At 57.5% G+C, this 22,255-nt stretch overlaps 12 non-coding genes across 12 annotated transcripts; all 12 read right to left on the bottom strand.

The window, feature by feature from the left end:
• Positions 1–3,405: 3,405 nt before the first annotated feature.
• On the bottom strand, positions 3,406–3,478 carry trnaa-ugc (transfer RNA alanine (anticodon UGC)). Its single transcript has one exon. It is a non-coding gene; the product is annotated as a tRNA-Ala (tRNA).
• Positions 3,479–4,663: 1,185 nt separating this feature from the next.
• On the bottom strand, positions 4,664–4,736 carry trnaa-ugc (transfer RNA alanine (anticodon UGC)). The gene has a single exon. It is a non-coding gene; the product is annotated as a tRNA-Ala (tRNA).
• A 1,185-nt stretch (positions 4,737–5,921) lies between these two features.
• On the bottom strand, positions 5,922–5,994 carry trnaa-ugc (transfer RNA alanine (anticodon UGC)). Its single transcript has one exon. It is a non-coding gene; the product is annotated as a tRNA-Ala (tRNA).
• A 1,185-nt stretch (positions 5,995–7,179) lies between these two features.
• On the bottom strand, positions 7,180–7,252 carry trnaa-ugc (transfer RNA alanine (anticodon UGC)). Its single transcript has one exon. It is a non-coding gene; the product is annotated as a tRNA-Ala (tRNA).
• Positions 7,253–12,208: 4,956 nt separating this feature from the next.
• Positions 12,209–12,281, bottom strand: trnaa-ugc (transfer RNA alanine (anticodon UGC)). The gene has a single exon. It is a non-coding gene; the product is annotated as a tRNA-Ala (tRNA).
• A 1,185-nt stretch (positions 12,282–13,466) lies between these two features.
• trnaa-ugc (transfer RNA alanine (anticodon UGC)) lies at positions 13,467–13,539 on the bottom strand. Its single transcript has one exon. It is a non-coding gene; the product is annotated as a tRNA-Ala (tRNA).
• A 1,185-nt stretch (positions 13,540–14,724) lies between these two features.
• Positions 14,725–14,797, bottom strand: trnaa-ugc (transfer RNA alanine (anticodon UGC)). Its single transcript has one exon. It is a non-coding gene; the product is annotated as a tRNA-Ala (tRNA).
• A 1,185-nt stretch (positions 14,798–15,982) lies between these two features.
• trnaa-ugc (transfer RNA alanine (anticodon UGC)) lies at positions 15,983–16,055 on the bottom strand. The gene has a single exon. It is a non-coding gene; the product is annotated as a tRNA-Ala (tRNA).
• Positions 16,056–17,240: 1,185 nt separating this feature from the next.
• Positions 17,241–17,313, bottom strand: trnaa-ugc (transfer RNA alanine (anticodon UGC)). Its single transcript has one exon. It is a non-coding gene; the product is annotated as a tRNA-Ala (tRNA).
• A 1,185-nt stretch (positions 17,314–18,498) lies between these two features.
• trnaa-ugc (transfer RNA alanine (anticodon UGC)) lies at positions 18,499–18,571 on the bottom strand. Its single transcript has one exon. It is a non-coding gene; the product is annotated as a tRNA-Ala (tRNA).
• A 1,185-nt stretch (positions 18,572–19,756) lies between these two features.
• Positions 19,757–19,829, bottom strand: trnaa-ugc (transfer RNA alanine (anticodon UGC)). Its single transcript has one exon. It is a non-coding gene; the product is annotated as a tRNA-Ala (tRNA).
• A 1,185-nt stretch (positions 19,830–21,014) lies between these two features.
• trnaa-ugc (transfer RNA alanine (anticodon UGC)) lies at positions 21,015–21,087 on the bottom strand. Its single transcript has one exon. It is a non-coding gene; the product is annotated as a tRNA-Ala (tRNA).
• Positions 21,088–22,255: the final 1,168 nt, after the last annotated feature.

Genomic DNA, 22,255 nt, shown 5'->3' with positions numbered 1-22,255 from the left:
GGCCCCGCCTGACTGATAGAAGACTTCATTTGGTTGCAGTGAGCACAAAGCGCTTTTGTGTGTTGGGGTTGAAAAAAGGGCACCCTGCTGGCCGTCAGCTGCAACCGCGGCAGGGAGACAGCTGACTCGTTGCAGAGAGGCAAGGGTGTGTGCCGATGCGTCCTGAAAGCGTTGTCGCGTTTTCAGCTCATCTGTGTTGCTGTGGCCCGCGTGCTGGTGAATGCGCACTCTTTCCAAAAAGCAGCCGAGGCTCCTTCGAGCCGGCGATCTAAGGAACGACAGATTTGCGACAGACCACAGTCCTCCGCTCTACCAGCTGAGCTATCGAAGGAGAGCCCAGCAGTGCCTCTCCCTTGCTGATGCTTTGCTGCGCACCTCCACTAATGTCACGCCATTGTCTCCCTGAAAATCTGTCACTCTGGGAGATCCTGAGCCACTGGCTGATCTCCACAGATTCGGCCTGTGCTGGCATGAAAAAATCGTCTTGAGTGCTGATCCGAAACTGCCAGATTCTGCCGGTACAGTACCTGACTCTCGCAGCTTCACGTACACGTCAGGTTAGGGTTTGGGCCGCAGCTTACCGACTGGTTCAAGTTGCCTCCCAACACGTCCGGACGTGCTGCCCGCTGACCTCAGGCAGCTACACCCACCGCCGGTGTGATCCTTTCAAGGAGCTGACTTTCACCCGCAGAGATAAAAACGTCCACGCCGCTGGCGTTTGCCTTCGCCGCGCAGCTCGACTTTCTTCCTACGCTGGACCGGCCTGTCGCTCACGCGTGAAGCTTTTGATCTTTCGGGACCACTCTCAGGGAGGCGGCGTACGCAAACGGTATTCCGGCTGCTGCAGACCAGCCGAGTGAGAGGTTGCACTTGCCGTTTTAAAAGCAAGTGGAGAATGTGCGCATCGATCCCGCTACCTCGCGCATGCAAAGCGAGCGCTCTACCATTTGAGCTAATCCCCCAGTTGGACAGCCAGCCCTGACTTCACTCCTTCCGCAGTGGATCCTAAGCAGCCACGCTCCGGGATGTGCAGGAAATTCTCTCATCCGTCGGACGGCTGAGACCAAACATTGCTGATGCCGGTCTCGGTGAAACGACCAACTTGTCGGAGGTGCAGCAGCGGCAGCTGGTGGACTCAGGCGAGGCGGAACGACACATGGACGAGGAAAGAAGTGCTGAGGAGATGGCAATTGCTGACTGGAGGTCGAAACGACTTCAACCTTGGCGCAGCCACCACGAGCGTGAGGTGACGTCGCAGGGCCCCGCCTGACTGATAGAAGACTTCATTTGGTTGCAGTGAGCACAAAGCGCTTTTGTGTGTTGGGGTTGAAAAAAGGGCACCCTGCTGGCCGTCAGCTGCAACCGCGGCAGGGAGACAGCTGACTCGTTGCAGAGAGGCAAGGGTGTGTGCCGATGCGTCCTGAAAGCGTTGTCGCGTTTTCAGCTCATCTGTGTTGCTGTGGCCCGCGTGCTGGTGAATGCGCACTCTTTCCAAAAAGCAGCCGAGGCTCCTTCGAGCCGGCGATCTAAGGAACGACAGATTTGCGACAGACCACAGTCCTCCGCTCTACCAGCTGAGCTATCGAAGGAGAGCCCAGCAGTGCCTCTCCCTTGCTGATGCTTTGCTGCGCACCTCCACTAATGTCACGCCATTGTCTCCCTGAAAATCTGTCACTCTGGGAGATCCTGAGCCACTGGCTGATCTCCACAGATTCGGCCTGTGCTGGCATGAAAAAATCGTCTTGAGTGCTGATCCGAAACTGCCAGATTCTGCCGGTACAGTACCTGACTCTCGCAGCTTCACGTACACGTCAGGTTAGGGTTTGGGCCGCAGCTTACCGACTGGTTCAAGTTGCCTCCCAACACGTCCGGACGTGCTGCCCGCTGACCTCAGGCAGCTACACCCACCGCCGGTGTGATCCTTTCAAGGAGCTGACTTTCACCCGCAGAGATAAAAACGTCAACGCCGCTGGCGTTTGCCTTCGCCGCGCAGCTCGACTTTCTTCCTACGCTGGACCGGCCTGTCGCTCACGCGTGAAGCTTTTGATCTTTCGGGACCACTCTCAGGGAGACGGCGTACGCAAACGGTATTCCGGCTGCTGCAGACCAGCCGAGTGAGAGGTTGCACTTGCCGTTTTAAAAGCAAGTGGAGAATGCGCGCATCGATCCCGCTACCTCGCGCATGCAAAGCGAGCGCTCTACCATTTGAGCTAATCCCCCAGTTGGACAGCCAGCCCTGACTTCACTCCTTCCGCAGTGGATCCTAAGCAGCCCCGCTCCGGGATGTGCAGGAAATTCTCTCATCCGTCGGACGGCTGAGACCAAACATTGCTGATGCCGGTCTCGGTGAAACGACCAACTTGTCGGAGGAGCAGCAGCGGCAGCTGGTGGACTCAGGCGAGGCGGAACGACACATGGACGAGGAAAGAAGTGCTGAGGAGATGGCAATTGCTGACTGGAGGTCGAAACGACTTCAACCTTGGCGCAGCCACCACGAGCGTGAGGTGACGTCGCAGGGCCCCGCCTGACTGATAGAAGACTTCATTTGGTTGCAGTGAGCACAAAGCGCTTTTGTGTGTTGGGGTTGAAAAAAGGGCACCCTGCTGGCCGTCAGCTGCAACCGCGGCAGGGAGACAGCTGACTCGTTGCAGAGAGGCAAGGGTGTGTGCCGATGCGTCCTGAAAGCGTTGTCGCGTTTTCAGCTCATCTGTGTTGCTGTGGCCCGCGTGCTGGTGAATGCGCACTCTTTCCAAAAAGCAGCCGAGGCTCCTTCGAGCCGGCGATCTAAGGAACGACAGATTTGCGACAGACCACAGTCCTCCGCTCTACCAGCTGAGCTATCGAAGGAGAGCCCAGCAGTGCCTCTCCCTTGCTGATGCTTTGCTGCGCACCTCCACTAATGTCACGCCATTGTCTCCCTGAAAATCTGTCACTCTGGGAGATCCTGAGCCACTGGCTGATCTCCACAGATTCGGCCTGTGCTGGCATGAAAAAATCGTCTTGAGTGCTGATCCGAAACTGCCAGATTCTGCCGGTACAGTACCTGACTCTCGCAGCTTCACGTACACGTCAGGTTAGGGTTTGGGCCGCAGCTTACCGACCGGTTCAAGTTGCCTCCCAACACGTCCGGACGTGCTGCCCGCTGACCTCAGGCAGCTACACCCACCGCCGGTGTGATCCTTTCAAGGAGCTGACTTTCACCCGCAGAGATAAAAACGTCAACGCCGCTGGCGTTTGCCTTCGCCGCGCAGCTCGACTTTCTTCCTACGCTGGACCGGCCTGTCGCTCACGCGTGAAGCTTTTGATCTTTCGGGACCACTCTCAGGGAGGCGGCGTACGCAAACGGTATTCCGGCTGCTGCAGACCAGCCGAGTGAGAGGTTGCACTTGCCGTTTTAAAAGCAAGTGGAGAATGCGGGCATCGATCCCGCCACCTCTCGCATGCAAAGCGAGCGCTCTACCATTTGAGCTAATCCCCCAGTTGGACAGCCAGCCCTGACTTCACTCCTTCCGCAGTGGATCCTAAGCAGCCACGCTCCGGGATGTGCAGGAAATTCTCTCATCCGTCGGACGGCTGAGACCAAACATTGCTGATGCCGGTCTCGGTGAAACGACCAACTTGTCGGAGGAGCAGCAGCGGCAGCTGGTGGACTCAGGCGAGGCGGAACGACACATGGACGAGGAAAGAAGTGCTGAGGAGATGGCAATTGCTGACTGGAGGTCGAAACGACTTCAACCTTGGCGCAGCCACCACGAGCGTGAGGTGACGTCGCAGGGCCCCGCCTGACTGATAGAAGACTTCATTTGGTTGCAGTGAGCACAAAGCGCTTTTGTGTGTTGGGGTTGAAAAAAGGGCACCCTGCTGGCCGTCAGCTGCAACCGCGGCAGGGAGACAGCTGACTCGTTGCAGAGAGGCAAGGGTGTGTGCCGATGCGTCCTGAAAGCGTTGTCGCGTTTTCAGCTCATCTGTGTTGCTGTGGCCTGCGTGCTGGTGAATGCGCACTCTTTCCAAAAAGCAGCCGAGGCTCCTTCGAGCCGGCGATCTGAGGAACGACAGATTTGCGACAGACCACAGTCCTCCGCTCTACCAGCTGAGCTATCGAAGGAGAGCCCAGCAGTGCCTCTCCCTTGCTGATGCTTTGCTGCGCACCTCCACTAATGTCACGCCATTGTCTCCCTGAAAATCTGTCACTCTGGGAGATCCTGAGCCACTGGCTGATCTCCACAGATTCGGCCTGTGCTGGCATGAAAAAATCGTCTTGAGTGCTGATCCGAAACTGCCAGATTCTGCCGGTACAGTACCTGACTCTCGCAGCTTCACGTACACGTCAGGTTAGGGTTGGGGCCGCAGCTTACCGACTGGTTCAAGTTGCCTCCCAACACGTCCGGACGTGCTGCCCGCTGACCTCAGGCAGCTACACCCACCGCCGGTGTGATCCTTTCAAGGAGCTGACTTTCACCCGCAGAGATAAAAACGTCAACGCCGCTGGCGTTTGCCTTCGCCGCGCAGCTCGACTTTCTTCCTACGCTGGACCGGCCTGTCGCTCACGCGTGAAGCTTTTGATCTTTCGGGACCACTCTCAGGGAGGCGGCGTACGCAAACGGTATTCCGGCTGCTGCAGACCAGCCGAGTGAGAGGTTGCACTTGCCGTTTTAAAAGCAAGTGGAGAATGCGGGCATCGATCCCGCTACCTCTCGCATGCAAAGCGAGCGCTCTACCATTTGAGCTAATCCCCCAGTTGGACAGCCAGCCCTGACTTCACTCCTTCCGCAGTGGATCCTAAACAGCCACGCTCCGGGATGTGCAGGAAATTCTCTCATCCGTCGGACGGCTGAGACCAAACATTGCTGATGCCGGTCTCGGTGAAACGACCAACTTGTCGGAGGAGCAGCAGCGGCAGCTGGTGGACTCAGGCGAGGCGGAACGACACATGGACGAGGAAAGAAGTGCTGAGGAGATGGCAATTGCTGACTGGAGGTCGAAACGACTTCAACCTTGGCGCAGCCACCACGAGCGTGAGGTGACGTCGCAGGGCCCCGCCTGACTGATAGAAGACTTCATTTGGTTGCAGTGAGCACAAAGCGCTTTTGTGTGTTGGGGTTGAAAAAAGGGCACCCTGCTGGCCGTCAGCTGCAACCGCGGCAGGGAGACAGCTGACTCGTTGCAGAGAGGCAAGGGTGTGTGCCGATGCGTCCTGAAAGCGTTGTCGCGTTTTCAGCTCATCTGTGTTGCTGTGGCCCGCGTGCTGGTGAATGCGCACTCTTTCCAAAAAGCAGCCGAGGCTCCTTCGAGCCGGCGATCTAAGGAACGACAGATTTGCGACAGACCACAGTCCTCCGCTCTACCAGCTGAGCTATCGAAGGAGAGCCCAGCAGTGCCTCTCCCTTGCTGATGCTTTGCTGCGCACCTCCACTAATGTCACGCCATTGTCTCCCTGAAAATCTGTCACTCTGGGAGATCCTGAGCCACTGGCTGATCTCCACAGATTCGGCCTGTGCTGGCATGAAAAAATCGTCTTGAGTGCTGATCCGAAACTGCCAGATTCTGCCGGTACAGTACCTGACTCTCGCAGCTTCACGTACACGTCAGGTTAGGGTTTGGGCCGCAGCTTACCGACTGGTTCAAGTTGCCTCCCAACACGTCCGGACGTGCTGCCCGCTGACCTCAGGCAGCTACACCCACCGCCGGTGTGATCCTTTCAAGGAGCTGACTTTCACCCGCAGAGATAAAAACGTCAACGCCGCTGGCGTTTGCCTTCGCCGCGCAGCTCGACTTTCTTCCTACGCTGGACCGGCCTGTCGCTCACGCGTGAAGCTTTTGATCTTTCGGGACCACTCTCAGGGAGGCGGCGTACGCAAACGGTATTCCGGCTGCTGCAGACCAGCCGAGTGAGAGGTTGCACTTGCCGTTTTAAAAGCAAGTGGAGAATGCGGGCATCGATCCCGCCACCTCTCGCATGCAAAGCGAGCGCTCTACCATTTGAGCTAATCCCCCAGTTGGACAGCCAGCCCTGACTTCACTCCTTCCGCAGTGGATCCTAAGCAGCCACGCTCCGGGATGTGCAGGAAATTCTCTCATCCGTCGGACGGCTGAGACCAAACATTGCTGATGCCGGTCTCGGTGAAACGACCAACTTGTCGGAGGAGCAGCAGCGGCAGCTGGTGGACTCAGGCGAGGCGGAACGACACATGGACGAGGAAAGAAGTGCTGAGGAGATGGCAATTGCTGACTGGAGGTCGAAACGACTTCAACCTTGGCGCAGCCACCACGAGCGTGAGGTGACGTCGCAGGGCCCCGCCTGACTGATAGAAGACTTCATTTGGTTGCAGTGAGCACAAAGCGCTTTTGTGTGTTGGGGTTGAAAAAAGGGCACCCTGCTGGCCGTCAGCTGCAACCGCGGCAGGGAGACAGCTGACTCGTTGCAGAGAGGCAAGGGTGTGTGCCGATGCGTCCTGAAAGCGTTGTCGCGTTTTCAGCTCATCTGTGTTGCTGTGGCCTGCGTGCTGGTGAATGCGCACTCTTTCCAAAAAGCAGCCGAGGCTCCTTCGAGCCGGCGATCTGAGGAACGACAGATTTGCGACAGACCACAGTCCTCCGCTCTACCAGCTGAGCTATCGAAGGAGAGCCCAGCAGTGCCTCTCCCTTGCTGATGCTTTGCTGCGCACCTCCACTAATGTCACGCCATTGTCTCCCTGAAAATCTGTCACTCTGGGAGATCCTGAGCCACTGGCTGATCTCCACAGATTCGGCCTGTGCTGGCATGAAAAAATCGTCTTGAGTGCTGATCCGAAACTGCCAGATTCTGCCGGTACAGTACCTGACTCTCGCAGCTTCACGTACACGTCAGGTTAGGGTTGGGGCCGCAGCTTACCGACTGGTTCAAGTTGCCTCCCAACACGTCCGGACGTGCTGCCCGCTGACCTCAGGCAGCTACACCCACCGCCGGTGTGATCCTTTCAAGGAGCTGACTTTCACCCGCAGAGATAAAAACGTCAACGCCGCTGGCGTTTGCCTTCGCCGCGCAGCTCGACTTTCTTCCTACGCTGGACCGGCCTGTCGCTCACGCGTGAAGCTTTTGATCTTTCGGGACCACTCTCAGGGAGGCGGCGTACGCAAACGGTATTCCGGCTGCTGCAGACCAGCCGAGTGAGAGGTTGCACTTGCCGTTTTAAAAGCAAGTGGAGAATGCGGGCATCGATCCCGCTACCTCTCGCATGCAAAGCGAGCGCTCTACCATTTGAGCTAATCCCCCAGTTGGACAGCCAGCCCTGACTTCACTCCTTCCGCAGTGGATCCTAAACAGCCACGCTCCGGGATGTGCAGGAAATTCTCTCATCCGTCGGACGGCTGAGACCAAACATTGCTGATGCCGGTCTCGGTGAAACGACCAACTTGTCGGAGGAGCAGCAGCGGCAGCTGGTGGACTCAGGCGAGGCGGAACGACACATGGACGAGGAAAGAAGTGCTGAGGAGATGGCAATTGCTGACTGGAGGTCGAAACGACTTCAACCTTGGCGCAGCCACCACGAGCGTGAGGTGACGTCGCAGGGCCCCGCCTGACTGATAGAAGACTTCATTTGGTTGCAGTGAGCACAAAGCGCTTTTGTGTGTTGGGGTTGAAAAAAGGGCACCCTGCTGGCCGTCAGCTGCAACCGCGGCAGGGAGACAGCTGACTCGTTGCAGAGAGGCAAGGGTGTGTGCCGATGCGTCCTGAAAGCGTTGTCGCGTTTTCAGCTCATCTGTGTTGCTGTGGCCCGCGTGCTGGTGAATGCGCACTCTTTCCAAAAAGCAGCCGAGGCTCCTTCGAGCCGGCGATCTAAGGAACGACAGATTTGCGACAGACCACAGTCCTCCGCTCTACCAGCTGAGCTATCGAAGGAGAGCCCAGCAGTGCCTCTCCCTTGCTGATGCTTTGCTGCGCACCTCCACTAATGTCACGCCATTGTCTCCCTGAAAATCTGTCACTCTGGGAGATCCTGAGCCACTGGCTGATCTCCACAGATTCGGCCTGTGCTGGCATGAAAAAATCGTCTTGAGTGCTGATCCGAAACTGCCAGATTCTGCCGGTACAGTACCTGACTCTCGCTTCATGTACACGTCAGGTTAGGGTTTGGGCCGCAGCTTACCGACCGGTTCAAGTTGCCTCCCAACACGTCCGGACGTGCTGCCCGCTGACCTCAGGCAGCTACACCCACCGCCGGTGTGATCCTTTCAAGGAGCTGACTTTCACCCGCAGAGATAAAAACGTCAACGCCGCTGGCGTTTGCCTTCGCCGCGCAGCTCGACTTTCTTCCTACGCTGGACCGGCCTGTCGCTCACGCGTGAAGCTTTTGATCTTTCGGGACCACTCTCAGGGAGACGGCGTACGCAAACGGTATTCCGGCTGCTGCAGACCAGCCGAGTGAGAGGTTGCACTTGCCGTTTTAAAAGCAAGTGGAGAATGCGCGCATCGATCCCGCTACCTCGCGCATGCAAAGCGAGCGCTCTACCATTTGAGCTAATCCCCCAGTTGGACAGCCAGCCCTGACTTCACTCCTTCCGCAGTGGATCCTAAGCAGCCCCGCTCCGGGATGTGCAGGAAATTCTCTCATCCGTCGGACGGCTGAGACCAAACATTGCTGATGCCGGTCTCGGTGAAACGACCAACTTGTCGGAGGAGCAGCAGCGGCAGCTGGTGGACTCAGGCGAGGCGGAACGACACATGGACGAGGAAAGAAGTGCTGAGGAGATGGCAATTGCTGACTGGAGGTCGAAACGACTTCAACCTTGGCGCAGCCACCACGAGCGTGAGGTGACGTCGCAGGGCCCCGCCTGACTGATAGAAGACTTCATTTGGTTGCAGTGAGCACAAAGCGCTTTTGTGTGTTGGGGTTGAAAAAAGGGCACCCTGCTGGCCGTCAGCTGCAACCGCGGCAGGGAGACAGCTGACTCGTTGCAGAGAGGCAAGGGTGTGTGCCGATGCGTCCTGAAAGCGTTGTCGCGTTTTCAGCTCATCTGTGTTGCTGTGGCCCGCGTGCTGGTGAATGCGCACTCTTTCCAAAAAGCAGCCGAGGCTCCTTCGAGCCGGCGATCTAAGGAACGACAGATTTGCGACAGACCACAGTCCTCCGCTCTACCAGCTGAGCTATCGAAGGAGAGCCCAGCAGTGCCTCTCCCTTGCTGATGCTTTGCTGCGCACCTCCACTAATGTCACGCCATTGTCTCCCTGAAAATCTGTCACTCTGGGAGATCCTGAGCCACTGGCTGATCTCCACAGATTCGGCCTGTGCTGGCATGAAAAAATCGTCTTGAGTGCTGATCCGAAACTGCCAGATTCTGCCGGTACAGTACCTGACTCTCGCAGCTTCACGTACACGTCAGGTTAGGGTTTGGGCCGCAGCTTACCGACCGGTTCAAGTTGCCTCCCAACACGTCCGGACGTGCTGCCCGCTGACCTCAGGCAGCTACACCCACCGCCGGTGTGATCCTTTCAAGGAGCTGACTTTCACCCGCAGAGATAAAAACGTCCACGCCGCTGGCGTTTGCCTTCGCCGCGCAGCTCGACTTTCTTCCTACGCTGGACCGGCCTGTCGCTCACGCGTGAAGCTTTTGATCTTTCGGGACCACTCTCAGGGAGGCGGCGTACGCAAACGGTATTCCGGCTGCTGCAGACCAGCCGAGTGAGAGGTTGCACTTGCCGTTTTAAAAGCAAGTGGAGAATGTGCGCATCGATCCCGCTACCTCGCGCATGCAAAGCGAGCGCTCTACCATTTGAGCTAATCCCCCAGTTGGACAGCCAGCCCTGACTTCACTCCTTCCGCAGTGGATCCTAAGCAGCCACGCTCCGGGATGTGCAGGAAATTCTCTCATCCGTCGGACGGCTGAGACCAAACATTGCTGATGCCGGTCTCGGTGAAACGACCAACTTGTCGGAGGTGCAGCAGCGGCAGCTGGTGGACTCAGGCGAGGCGGAACGACACATGGACGAGGAAAGAAGTGCTGAGGAGATGGCAATTGCTGACTGGAGGTCGAAACGACTTCAACCTTGGCGCAGCCACCACGAGCGTGAGGTGACGTCGCAGGGCCCCGCCTGACTGATAGAAGACTTCATTTGGTTGCAGTGAGCACAAAGCGCTTTTGTGTGTTGGGGTTGAAAAAAGGGCACCCTGCTGGCCGTCAGCTGCAACCGCGGCAGGGAGACAGCTGACTCGTTGCAGAGAGGCAAGGGTGTGTGCCGATGCGTCCTGAAAGCGTTGTCGCGTTTTCAGCTCATCTGTGTTGCTGTGGCCCGCGTGCTGGTGAATGCGCACTCTTTCCAAAAAGCAGCCGAGGCTCCTTCGAGCCGGCGATCTAAGGAACGACAGATTTGCGACAGACCACAGTCCTCCGCTCTACCAGCTGAGCTATCGAAGGAGAGCCCAGCAGTGCCTCTCCCTTGCTGATGCTTTGCTGCGCACCTCCACTAATGTCACGCCATTGTCTCCCTGAAAATCTGTCACTCTGGGAGATCCTGAGCCACTGGCTGATCTCCACAGATTCGGCCTGTGCTGGCATGAAAAAATCGTCTTGAGTGCTGATCCGAAACTGCCAGATTCTGCCGGTACAGTACCTGACTCTCGCAGCTTCACGTACACGTCAGGTTAGGGTTTGGGCCGCAGCTTACCGACTGGTTCAAGTTGCCTCCCAACACGTCCGGACGTGCTGCCCGCTGACCTCAGGCAGCTACACCCACCGCCGGTGTGATCCTTTCAAGGAGCTGACTTTCACCCGCAGAGATAAAAACGTCAACGCCGCTGGCGTTTGCCTTCGCCGCGCAGCTCGACTTTCTTCCTACGCTGGACCGGCCTGTCGCTCACGCGTGAAGCTTTTGATCTTTCGGGACCACTCTCAGGGAGACGGCGTACGCAAACGGTATTCCGGCTGCTGCAGACCAGCCGAGTGAGAGGTTGCACTTGCCGTTTTAAAAGCAAGTGGAGAATGCGCGCATCGATCCCGCTACCTCGCGCATGCAAAGCGAGCGCTCTACCATTTGAGCTAATCCCCCAGTTGGACAGCCAGCCCTGACTTCACTCCTTCCGCAGTGGATCCTAAGCAGCCCCGCTCCGGGATGTGCAGGAAATTCTCTCATCCGTCGGACGGCTGAGACCAAACATTGCTGATGCCGGTCTCGGTGAAACGACCAACTTGTCGGAGGAGCAGCAGCGGCAGCTGGTGGACTCAGGCGAGGCGGAACGACACATGGACGAGGAAAGAAGTGCTGAGGAGATGGCAATTGCTGACTGGAGGTCGAAACGACTTCAACCTTGGCGCAGCCACCACGAGCGTGAGGTGACGTCGCAGGGCCCCGCCTGACTGATAGAAGACTTCATTTGGTTGCAGTGAGCACAAAGCGCTTTTGTGTGTTGGGGTTGAAAAAAGGGCACCCTGCTGGCCGTCAGCTGCAACCGCGGCAGGGAGACAGCTGACTCGTTGCAGAGAGGCAAGGGTGTGTGCCGATGCGTCCTGAAAGCGTTGTCGCGTTTTCAGCTCATCTGTGTTGCTGTGGCCCGCGTGCTGGTGAATGCGCACTCTTTCCAAAAAGCAGCCGAGGCTCCTTCGAGCCGGCGATCTAAGGAACGACAGATTTGCGACAGACCACAGTCCTCCGCTCTACCAGCTGAGCTATCGAAGGAGAGCCCAGCAGTGCCTCTCCCTTGCTGATGCTTTGCTGCGCACCTCCACTAATGTCACGCCATTGTCTCCCTGAAAATCTGTCACTCTGGGAGATCCTGAGCCACTGGCTGATCTCCACAGATTCGGCCTGTGCTGGCATGAAAAAATCGTCTTGAGTGCTGATCCGAAACTGCCAGATTCTGCCGGTACAGTACCTGACTCTCGCAGCTTCACGTACACGTCAGGTTAGGGTTTGGGCCGCAGCTTACCGACTGGTTCAAGTTGCCTCCCAACACGTCCGGACGTGCTGCCCGCTGACCTCAGGCAGCTACACCCACCGCCGGTGTGATCCTTTCAAGGAGCTGACTTTCACCCGCAGAGATAAAAACGTCAACGCCGCTGGCGTTTGCCTTCGCCGCGCAGCTCGACTTTCTTCCTACGCTGGACCGGCCTGTCGCTCACGCGTGAAGCTTTTGATCTTTCGGGACCACTCTCAGGGAGGCGGCGTACGCAAACGGTATTCCGGCTGCTGCAGACCAGCCGAGTGAGAGGTTGCACTTGCCGTTTTAAAAGCAAGTGGAGAATGCGGGCATCGATCCCGCCACCTCTCGCATGCAAAGCGAGCGCTCTACCATTTGAGCTAATCCCCCAGTCGGACAGCCAGCCCTGACTTCACTCCTTCCGCAGTGGATCCTAAGCAGCCACGCTCCGGGATGTGCAGGAAATTCTCTCATCCGTCGGACGGCTGAGACCAAACATTGCTGATGCCGGTCTCGGTGAAACGACCAACTTGTCGGAGGAGCAGCAGCGGCAGCTGGTGGACTCAGGCGAGGCGGAACGACACATGGACGAGGAAAGAAGTGCTGAGGAGATGGCAATTGCTGACTGGAGGTCGAAACGACTTCAACCTTGGCGCAGCCACCACGAGCGTGAGGTGACGTCGCAGGGCCCCGCCTGACTGATAGAAGACTTCATTTGGTTGCAGTGAGCACAAAGCGCTTTTGTGTGTTGGGGTTGAAAAAAGGGCACCCTGCTGGCCGTCAGCTGCAACCGCGGCAGGGAGACAGCTGACTCGTTGCAGAGAGGCAAGGGTGTGTGCCGATGCGTCCTGAAAGCGTTGTCGCGTTTTCAGCTCATCTGTGTTGCTGTGGCCTGCGTGCTGGTGAATGCGCACTCTTTCCAAAAAGCAGCCGAGGCTCCTTCGAGCCGGCGATCTGAGGAACGACAGATTTGCGACAGACCACAGTCCTCCGCTCTACCAGCTGAGCTATCGAAGGAGAGCCCAGCAGTGCCTCTCCCTTGCTGATGCTTTGCTGCGCACCTCCACTAATGTCACGCCATTGTCTCCCTGAAAATCTGTCACTCTGGGAGATCCTGAGCCACTGGCTGATCTCCACAGATTCGGCCTGTGCTGGCATGAAAAAATCGTCTTGAGTGCTGATCCGAAACTGCCAGATTCTGCCGGTACAGTACCTGACTCTCGCAGCTTCACGTACACGTCAGGTTAGGGTTGGGGCCGCAGCTTACCGACTGGTTCAAGTTGCCTCCCAACACGTCCGGACGTGCTGCCCGCTGACCTCAGGCAGCTACACCCACCGCCGGTGTGATCCTTTCAAGGAGCTGACTTTCACCCGCAGAGATAAAAACGTCAACGCCGCTGGCGTTTGCCTTCGCCGCGCAGCTCGACTTTCTTCCTACGCTGGACCGGCCTGTCGCTCACGCGTGAAGCTTTTGATCTTTCGGGACCACTCTCAGGGAGGCGGCGTACGCAAACGGTATTCCGGCTGCTGCAGACCAGCCGAGTGAGAGGTTGCACTTGCCGTTTTAAAAGCAAGTGGAGAATGCGGGCATCGATCCCGCTACCTCTCGCATGCAAAGCGAGCGCTCTACCATTTGAGCTAATCCCCCAGTTGGACAGCCAGCCCTGACTTCACTCCTTCCGCAGTGGATCCTAAACAGCCACGCTCCGGGATGTGCAGGAAATTCTCTCATCCGTCGGACGGCTGAGACCAAACATTGCTGATGCCGGTCTCGGTGAAACGACCAACTTGTCGGAGGAGCAGCAGCGGCAGCTGGTGGACTCAGGCGAGGCGGAACGACACATGGACGAGGAAAGAAGTGCTGAGGAGATGGCAATTGCTGACTGGAGGTCGAAACGACTTCAACCTTGGCGCAGCCACCACGAGCGTGAGGTGACGTCGCAGGGCCCCGCCTGACTGATAGAAGACTTCATTTGGTTGCAGTGAGCACAAAGCGCTTTTGTGTGTTGGGGTTGAAAAAAGGGCACCCTGCTGGCCGTCAGCTGCAACCGCGGCAGGGAGACAGCTGACTCGTTGCAGAGAGGCAAGGGTGTGTGCCGATGCGTCCTGAAAGCGTTGTCGCGTTTTCAGCTCATCTGTGTTGCTGTGGCCCGCGTGCTGGTGAATGCGCACTCTTTCCAAAAAGCAGCCGAGGCTCCTTCGAGCCGGCGATCTAAGGAACGACAGATTTGCGACAGACCACAGTCCTCCGCTCTACCAGCTGAGCTATCGAAGGAGAGCCCAGCAGTGCCTCTCCCTTGCTGATGCTTTGCTGCGCACCTCCACTAATGTCACGCCATTGTCTCCCTGAAAATCTGTCACTCTGGGAGATCCTGAGCCACTGGCTGATCTCCACAGATTCGGCCTGTGCTGGCATGAAAAAATCGTCTTGAGTGCTGATCCGAAACTGCCAGATTCTGCCGGTACAGTACCTGACTCTCGCAGCTTCACGTACACGTCAGGTTAGGGTTTGGGCCGCAGCTTACCGACTGGTTCAAGTTGCCTCCCAACACGTCCGGACGTGCTGCCCGCTGACCTCAGGCAGCTACACCCACCGCCGGTGTGATCCTTTCAAGGAGCTGACTTTCACCCGCAGAGATAAAAACGTCAACGCCGCTGGCGTTTGCCTTCGCCGCGCAGCTCGACTTTCTTCCTACGCTGGACCGGCCTGTCGCTCACGCGTGAAGCTTTTGATCTTTCGGGACCACTCTCAGGGAGGCGGCGTACGCAAACGGTATTCCGGCTGCTGCAGACCAGCCGAGTGAGAGGTTGCACTTGCCGTTTTAAAAGCAAGTGGAGAATGCGGGCATCGATCCCGCTACCTCTCGCATGCAAAGCGAGCGCTCTACCATTTGAGCTAATCCCCCAGTTGGACAGCCAGCCCTGACTTCACTCCTTCCGCAGTGGATCCTAAGCAGCCACGCTCCGGGATGTGCAGGAAATTCTCTCATCCGTCGGACGGCTGAGACCAAACATTGCTGATGCCGGTCTCGGTGAAACGACCAACTTGTCGGAGGAGCAGCAGCGGCAGCTGGTGGACTCAGGCGAGGCGGAACGACACATGGACGAGGAAAGAAGTGCTGAGGAGATGGCAATTGCTGACTGGAGGTCGAAACGACTTCAACCTTGGCGCAGCCACCACGAGCGTGAGGTGACGTCGCAGGGCCCCGCCTGACTGATAGAAGACTTCATTTGGTTGCAGTGAGCACAAAGCGCTTTTGTGTGTTGGGGTTGAAAAAAGGGCACCCTGCTGGCCGTCAGCTGCAACCGCGGCAGGGAGACAGCTGACTCGTTGCAGAGAGGCAAGGGTGTGTGCCGATGCGTCCTGAAAGCGTTGTCGCGTTTTCAGCTCATCTGTGTTGCTGTGGCCCGCGTGCTGGTGAATGCGCACTCTTTCCAAAAAGCAGCCGAGGCTCCTTCGAGCCGGCGATCTAAGGAACGACAGATTTGCGACAGACCACAGTCCTCCGCTCTACCAGCTGAGCTATCGAAGGAGAGCCCAGCAGTGCCTCTCCCTTGCTGATGCTTTGCTGCGCACCTCCACTAATGTCACGCCATTGTCTCCCTGAAAATCTGTCACTCTGGGAGATCCTGAGCCACTGGCTGATCTCCACAGATTCGGCCTGTGCTGGCATGAAAAAATCGTCTTGAGTGCTGATCCGAAACTGCCAGATTCTGCCGGTACAGTACCTGACTCTCGCAGCTTCACGTACACGTCAGGTTAGGGTTTGGGCCGCAGCTTACCGACTGGTTCAAGTTGCCTCCCAACACGTCCGGACGTGCTGCCCGCTGACCTCAGGCAGCTACACCCACCGCCGGTGTGATCCTTTCAAGGAGCTGACTTTCACCCGCAGAGATAAAAACGTCAACGCCGCTGGCGTTTGCCTTCGCCGCGCAGCTCGACTTTCTTCCTACGCTGGACCGGCCTGTCGCTCACGCGTGAAGCTTTTGATCTTTCGGGACCACTCTCAGGGAGGCGGCGTACGCAAACGGTATTCCGGCTGCTGCAGACCAGCCGAGTGAGAGGTTGCACTTGCCGTTTTAAAAGCAAGTGGAGAATGCGGGCATCGATCCCGCCACCTCTCGCATGCAAAGCGAGCGCTCTACCATTTGAGCTAATCCCCCAGTCGGACAGCCAGCCCTGACTTCACTCCTTCCGCAGTGGATCCTAAGCAGCCACGCTCCGGGATGTGCAGGAAATTCTCTCATCCGTCGGACGGCTGAGACCAAACATTGCTGATGCCGGTCTCGGTGAAACGACCAACTTGTCGGAGGAGCAGCAGCGGCAGCTGGTGGACTCAGGCGAGGCGGAACGACACATGGACGAGGAAAGAAGTGCTGAGGAGATGGCAATTGCTGACTGGAGGTCGAAACGACTTCAACCTTGGCGCAGCCACCACGAGCGTGAGGTGACGTCGCAGGGCCCCGCCTGACTGATAGAAGACTTCATTTGGTTGCAGTGAGCACAAAGCGCTTTTGTGTGTTGGGGTTGAAAAAAGGGCACCCTGCTGGCCGTCAGCTGCAACCGCGGCAGGGAGACAGCTGACTCGTTGCAGATAGGCAAGGGTGTGTGCCGATGCGTCCTGAAAGCGTTGTCGCGTTTTCAGCTCATCTGTGTTGCTGTGGCCCGCGTGCTGGTGAATGCGCACTCTTTCCAAAAAGCAGCCGAGGCTCCTTCGAGCCGGCGATCTAAGGAACGACAGATTTGCGACAGACCACAGTCCTCCGCTCTACCAGCTGAGCTATCGAAGGAGAGCCCAGCAGTGCCTCTCCCTTGCTGATGCTTTGCTGCGCACCTCCACTAATGTCACGCCATTGTCTCCCTGAAAATCTGTCACTCTGGGAGATCCTGAGCCACTGGCTGATCTCCACAGATTCGGCCTGTGCTGGCATGAAAAAATCGTCTTGAGTGCTGATCCGAAACTGCCAGATTCTGCCGGTACAGTACCTGACTCTCGCAGCTTCACGTACACGTCAGGTTAGGGTTTGGGCCGCAGCTTACCGACTGGTTCAAGTTGCCTCCCAACACGTCCGGACGTGCTGCCCGCTGACCTCAGGCAGCTACACCCACCGCCGGTGTGATCCTTTCAAGGAGCTGACTTTCACCCGCAGAGATAAAAACGTCAACGCCGCTGGCGTTTGCCTTCGCCGCGCAGCTCGACTTTCTTCCTACGCTGGACCGGCCTGTCGCTCACGCGTGAAGCTTTTGATCTTTCGGGACCACTCTCAGGGAGGCGGCGTACGCAAACGGTATTCCGGCTGCTGCAGACCAGCCGAGTGAGAGGTTGCACTTGCCGTTTTAAAAGCAAGTGGAGAATGCGGGCATCGATCCCGCTACCTCTCGCATGCAAAGCGAGCGCTCTACCATTTGAGCTAATCCCCCAGTTGGACAGCCAGCCCTGACTTCACTCCTTCCGCAGTGGATCCTAAGCAGCCACGCTCCGGGATGTGCAGGAAATTCTCTCATCCGTCGGACGGCTGAGACCAAACATTGCTGATGCCGGTCTCGGTGAAACGACCAACTTGTCGGAGGAGCAGCAGCGGCAGCTGGTGGACTCAGGCGAGGCGGAACGACACATGGACGAGGAAAGAAGTGCTGAGGAGATGGCAATTGCTGACTGGAGGTCGAAACGACTTCAACCTTGGCGCAGCCACCACGAGCGTGAGGTGACGTCGCAGGGCCCCGCCTGACTGATAGAAGACTTCATTTGGTTGCAGTGAGCACAAAGCGCTTTTGTGTGTTGGGGTTGAAAAAAGGGCACCCTGCTGGCCGTCAGCTGCAACCGCGGCAGGGAGACAGCTGACTCGTTGCAGAGAGGCAAGGGTGTGTGCCGATGCGTCCTGAAAGCGTTGTCGCGTTTTCAGCTCATCTGTGTTGCTGTGGCCCGCGTGCTGGTGAATGCGCACTCTTTCCAAAAAGCAGCCGAGGCTCCTTCGAGCCGGCGATCTAAGGAACGACAGATTTGCGACAGACCACAGTCCTCCGCTCTACCAGCTGAGCTATCGAAGGAGAGCCCAGCAGTGCCTCTCCCTTGCTGATGCTTTGCTGCGCACCTCCACTAATGTCACGCCATTGTCTCCCTGAAAATCTGTCACTCTGGGAGATCCTGAGCCACTGGCTGATCTCCACAGATTCGGCCTGTGCTGGCATGAAAAAATCGTCTTGAGTGCTGATCCGAAACTGCCAGATTCTGCCGGTACAGTACCTGACTCTCGCAGCTTCACGTACACGTCAGGTTAGGGTTTGGGCCGCAGCTTACCGACTGGTTCAAGTTGCCTCCCAACACGTCCGGACGTGCTGCCCGCTGACCTCAGGCAGCTACACCCACCGCCGGTGTGATCCTTTCAAGGAGCTGACTTTCACCCGCAGAGATAAAAACGTCAACGCCGCTGGCGTTTGCCTTCGCCGCGCAGCTCGACTTTCTTCCTACGCTGGACCGGCCTGTCGCTCACGCGTGAAGCTTTTGATCTTTCGGGACCACTCTCAGGGAGGCGGCGTACGCAAACGGTATTCCGGCTGCTGCAGACCAGCCGAGTGAGAGGTTGCACTTGCCGTTTTAAAAGCAAGTGGAGAATGCGGGCATCGATCCCGCTACCTCTCGCATGCAAAGCGAGCGCTCTACCATTTGAGCTAATCCCCCAGTTGGACAGCCAGCCCTGACTTCACTCCTTCCGCAGTGGATCCTAAACAGCCACGCTCCGGGATGTGCAGGAAATTCTCTCATCCGTCGGACGGCTGAGACCAAACATTGCTGATGCCGGTCTCGGTGAAACGACCAACTTGTCGGAGGAGCAGCAGCGGCAGCTGGTGGACTCAGGCGAGGCGGAACGACACATGGACGAGGAAAGAAGTGCTGAGGAGATGGCAATTGCTGACTGGAGGTCGAAACGACTTCAACCTTGGCGCAGCCACCACGAGCGTGAGGTGACGTCGCAGGGCCCCGCCTGACTGATAGAAGACTTCATTTGGTTGCAGTGAGCACAAAGCGCTTTTGTGTGTTGGGGTTGAAAAAAGGGCACCCTGCTGGCCGTCAGCTGCAACCGCGGCAGGGAGACAGCTGACTCGTTGCAGAGAGGCAAGGGTGTGTGCCGATGCGTCCTGAAAGCGTTGTCGCGTTTTCAGCTCATCTGTGTTGCTGTGGCCCGCGTGCTGGTGAATGCGCACTCTTTCCAAAAAGCAGCCGAGGCTCCTTCGAGCCGGCGATCTAAGGAACGACAGATTTGCGACAGACCACAGTCCTCCGCTCTACCAGCTGAGCTATCGAAGGAGAGCCCAGCAGTGCCTCTCCCTTGCTGATGCTTTGCTGCGCACCTCCACTAATGTCACGCCATTGTCTCCCTGAAAATCTGTCACTCTGGGAGATCCTGAGCCACTGGCTGATCTCCACAGATTCGGCCTGTGCTGGCATGAAAAAATCGTCTTGAGTGCTGATCCGAAACTGCCAGATTCTGCCGGTACAGTACCTGACTCTCGCAGCTTCACGTACACGTCAGGTTAGGGTTTGGGCCGCAGCTTACCGACTGGTTCAAGTTGCCTCCCAACACGTCCGGACGTGCTGCCCGCTGACCTCAGGCAGCTACACCCACCGCCGGTGTGATCCTTTCAAGGAGCTGACTTTCACCCGCAGAGATAAAAACGTCAACGCCGCTGGCGTTTGCCTTCGCCGCGCAGCTCGACTTTCTTCCTACGCTGGACCGGCCTGTCGCTCACGCGTGAAGCTTTTGATCTTTCGGGACCACTCTCAGGGAGGCGGCGTACGCAAACGGTATTCCGGCTGCTGCAGACCAGCCGAGTGAGAGGTTGCACTTGCCGTTTTAAAAGCAAGTGGAGAATGCGGGCATCGATCCCGCTACCTCTCGCATGCAAAGCGAGCGCTCTACCATTTGAGCTAATCCCCCAGTTGGACAGCCAGCCCTGACTTCACTCCTTCCGCAGTGGATCCTAAGCAGCCACGCTCCGGGATGTGCAGGAAATTCTCTCATCCGTCGGACGGCTGAGACCAAACATTGCTGATGCCGGTCTCGGTGAAACGACCAACTTGTCGGAGGAGCAGCAGCGGCAGCTGGTGGACTCAGGCGAGGCGGAACGACACATGGATGAGGAAAGAAGTGCTGAGGAGATGGCAATTGCTGACTGGAGGTCGAAACGACTTCAACCTTGGCGCAGCCACCACGAGCGTGAGGTGACGTCGCAGGGCCCCGCCTGACTGATAGAAGACTTCATTTGGTTGCAGTGAGCACAAAGCGCTTTTGTGTGTTGGGGTTGAAAAAAGGGCACCCTGCTGGCCGTCAGCTGCAACCGCGGCAGGGAGACAGCTGACTCGTTGCAGAGAGGCAAGGGTGTGTGCCGATGCGTCCTGAAAGCGTTGTCGCGTTTTCAGCTCATCTGTGTTGCTGTGGCCCGCGTGCTGGTGAATGCGCACTCTTTCCAAAAAGCAGCCGAGGCTCCTTCGAGCCGGCGATCTAAGGAACGACAGATTTGCGACAGACCACAGTCCTCCGCTCTACCAGCTGAGCTATCGAAGGAGAGCCCAGCAGTGCCTCTCCCTTGCTGATGCTTTGCTGCGCACCTCCACTAATGTCACGCCATTGTCTCCCTGAAAATCTGTCACTCTGGGAGATCCTGAGCCACTGGCTGATCTCCACAGATTCGGCCTGTGCTGGCATGAAAAAATCGTCTTGAGTGCTGATCCGAAACTGCCAGATTCTGCCGGTACAGTACCTGACTCTCGCAGCTTCAGGTACACGTCAGGTTAGGGTTTGGGCCGCAGCTTACCGACTGGTTCAAGTTGCCTCCCAACACGTCCGGACGTGCTGCCCGCTGACCTCAGGCAGCTACACCCACCGCCGGTGTGATCCTTTCAAGGAGCTGACTTTCACCCGCAGAGATAAAAACGTCAACGCCGCTGGCGTTTGCCTTCGCCGCGCAGCTCGACTTTCTTCCTACGCTGGACCGGCCTGTCGCTCACGCGTGAAGCTTTTGATCTTTCGGGACCACTCTCAGGGAGGCGGCGTACGCAAACGGTATTCCGGCTGCTGCAGACCAGCCGAGTGAGAGGTTGCACTTGCCGTTTTAAAAGCAAGTGGAGAATGCGGGCATCGATCCCGCTACCTCTCGCATGCAAAGCGAGCGCTCTACCATTTGAGCTAATCCCCCAGTTGGACAGCCAGCCCTGACTTCACTCCTTCCGCAGTGGATCCTAAGCAGCCACGCTCCGGGATGTGCAGGAAATTCTCTCATCCGTCGGACGGCTGAGACCAAACATTGCTGATGCCGGTCTCGGTGAAACGACCAACTTGTCGGAGGAGCAGCAGCGGCAGCTGGTGGACTCAGGCGAGGCGGAACGACACATGGACGAGGAAAGAAGTGCTGAGGAGATGGCAATTGCTGACTGGAGGTCGAAACGACTTCAACCTTGGCGCAGCCACCACGAGCGTGAGGTGACGTCGCAGGGCCCCGCCTGACTGATAGAAGACTTCATTTGGTTGCAGTGAGCACAAAGCGCTTTTGTGTGTTGGGGTTGAAAAAAGGGCACCCTGCTGGCCGTCAGCTGCAACCGCGGCAGGGAGACAGCTGACTCGTTGCAGAGAGGCAAGGGTGTGTGCCGATGCGTCCTGAAAGCGTTGTCGCGTTTTCAGCTCATCTGTGTTGCTGTGGCCCGCGTGCTGGTGAATGCGCACTCTTTCCAAAAAGCAGCCGAGGCTCCTTCGAGCCGGCGATCTAAGGAACGACAGATTTGCGACAGACCACAGTCCTCCGCTCTACCAGCTGAGCTATCGAAGGAGAGCCCAGCAGTGCCTCTCCCTTGCTGATGCTTTGCTGCGCACCTCCACTAATGTCACGCCATTGTCTCCCTGAAAATCTGTCACTCTGGGAGATCCTGAGCCACTGGCTGATCTCCACAGATTCGGCCTGTGCTGGCATGAAAAAATCGTCTTGAGTGCTGATCCGAAACTGCCAGATTCTGCCGGTACAGTACCTGACTCTCGCAGCTTCAGGTACACGTCAGGTTAGGGTTTGGGCCGCAGCTTACCGACTGGTTCAAGTTGCCTCCCAACACGTCCGGACGTGCTGCCCGCTGACCTCAGGCAGCTACACCCACCGCCGGTGTGATCCTTTCAAGGAGCTGACTTTCACCCGCAGAGATAAAAACGTCAACGCCGCTGGCGTTTGCCTTCGCCGCGCAGCTCGACTTTCTTCCTACGCTGGACCGGCCTGTCGCTCACGCGTGAAGCTTTTGATCTTTCGGGACCACTCTCAGGGAGGCGGCGTACGCAAACGGTATTCCGGCTGCTGCAGACCAGCCGAGTGAGAGGTTGCACTT

The sequence above is a fragment of the Chiloscyllium plagiosum genome, unplaced genomic scaffold, assembly GCF_037043375.1.
Source record: "Chiloscyllium plagiosum isolate Xiang-an unplaced genomic scaffold, Cpla_swu_hap1 HiC_scaffold_55, whole genome shotgun sequence".
Lineage (NCBI taxonomy): Eukaryota > Metazoa > Chordata > Chondrichthyes > Orectolobiformes > Hemiscylliidae > Chiloscyllium > Chiloscyllium plagiosum.
Note: the sequence above shows the minus strand (reverse complement) of the source record. Positions and strands in the feature narration are given on the sequence as shown.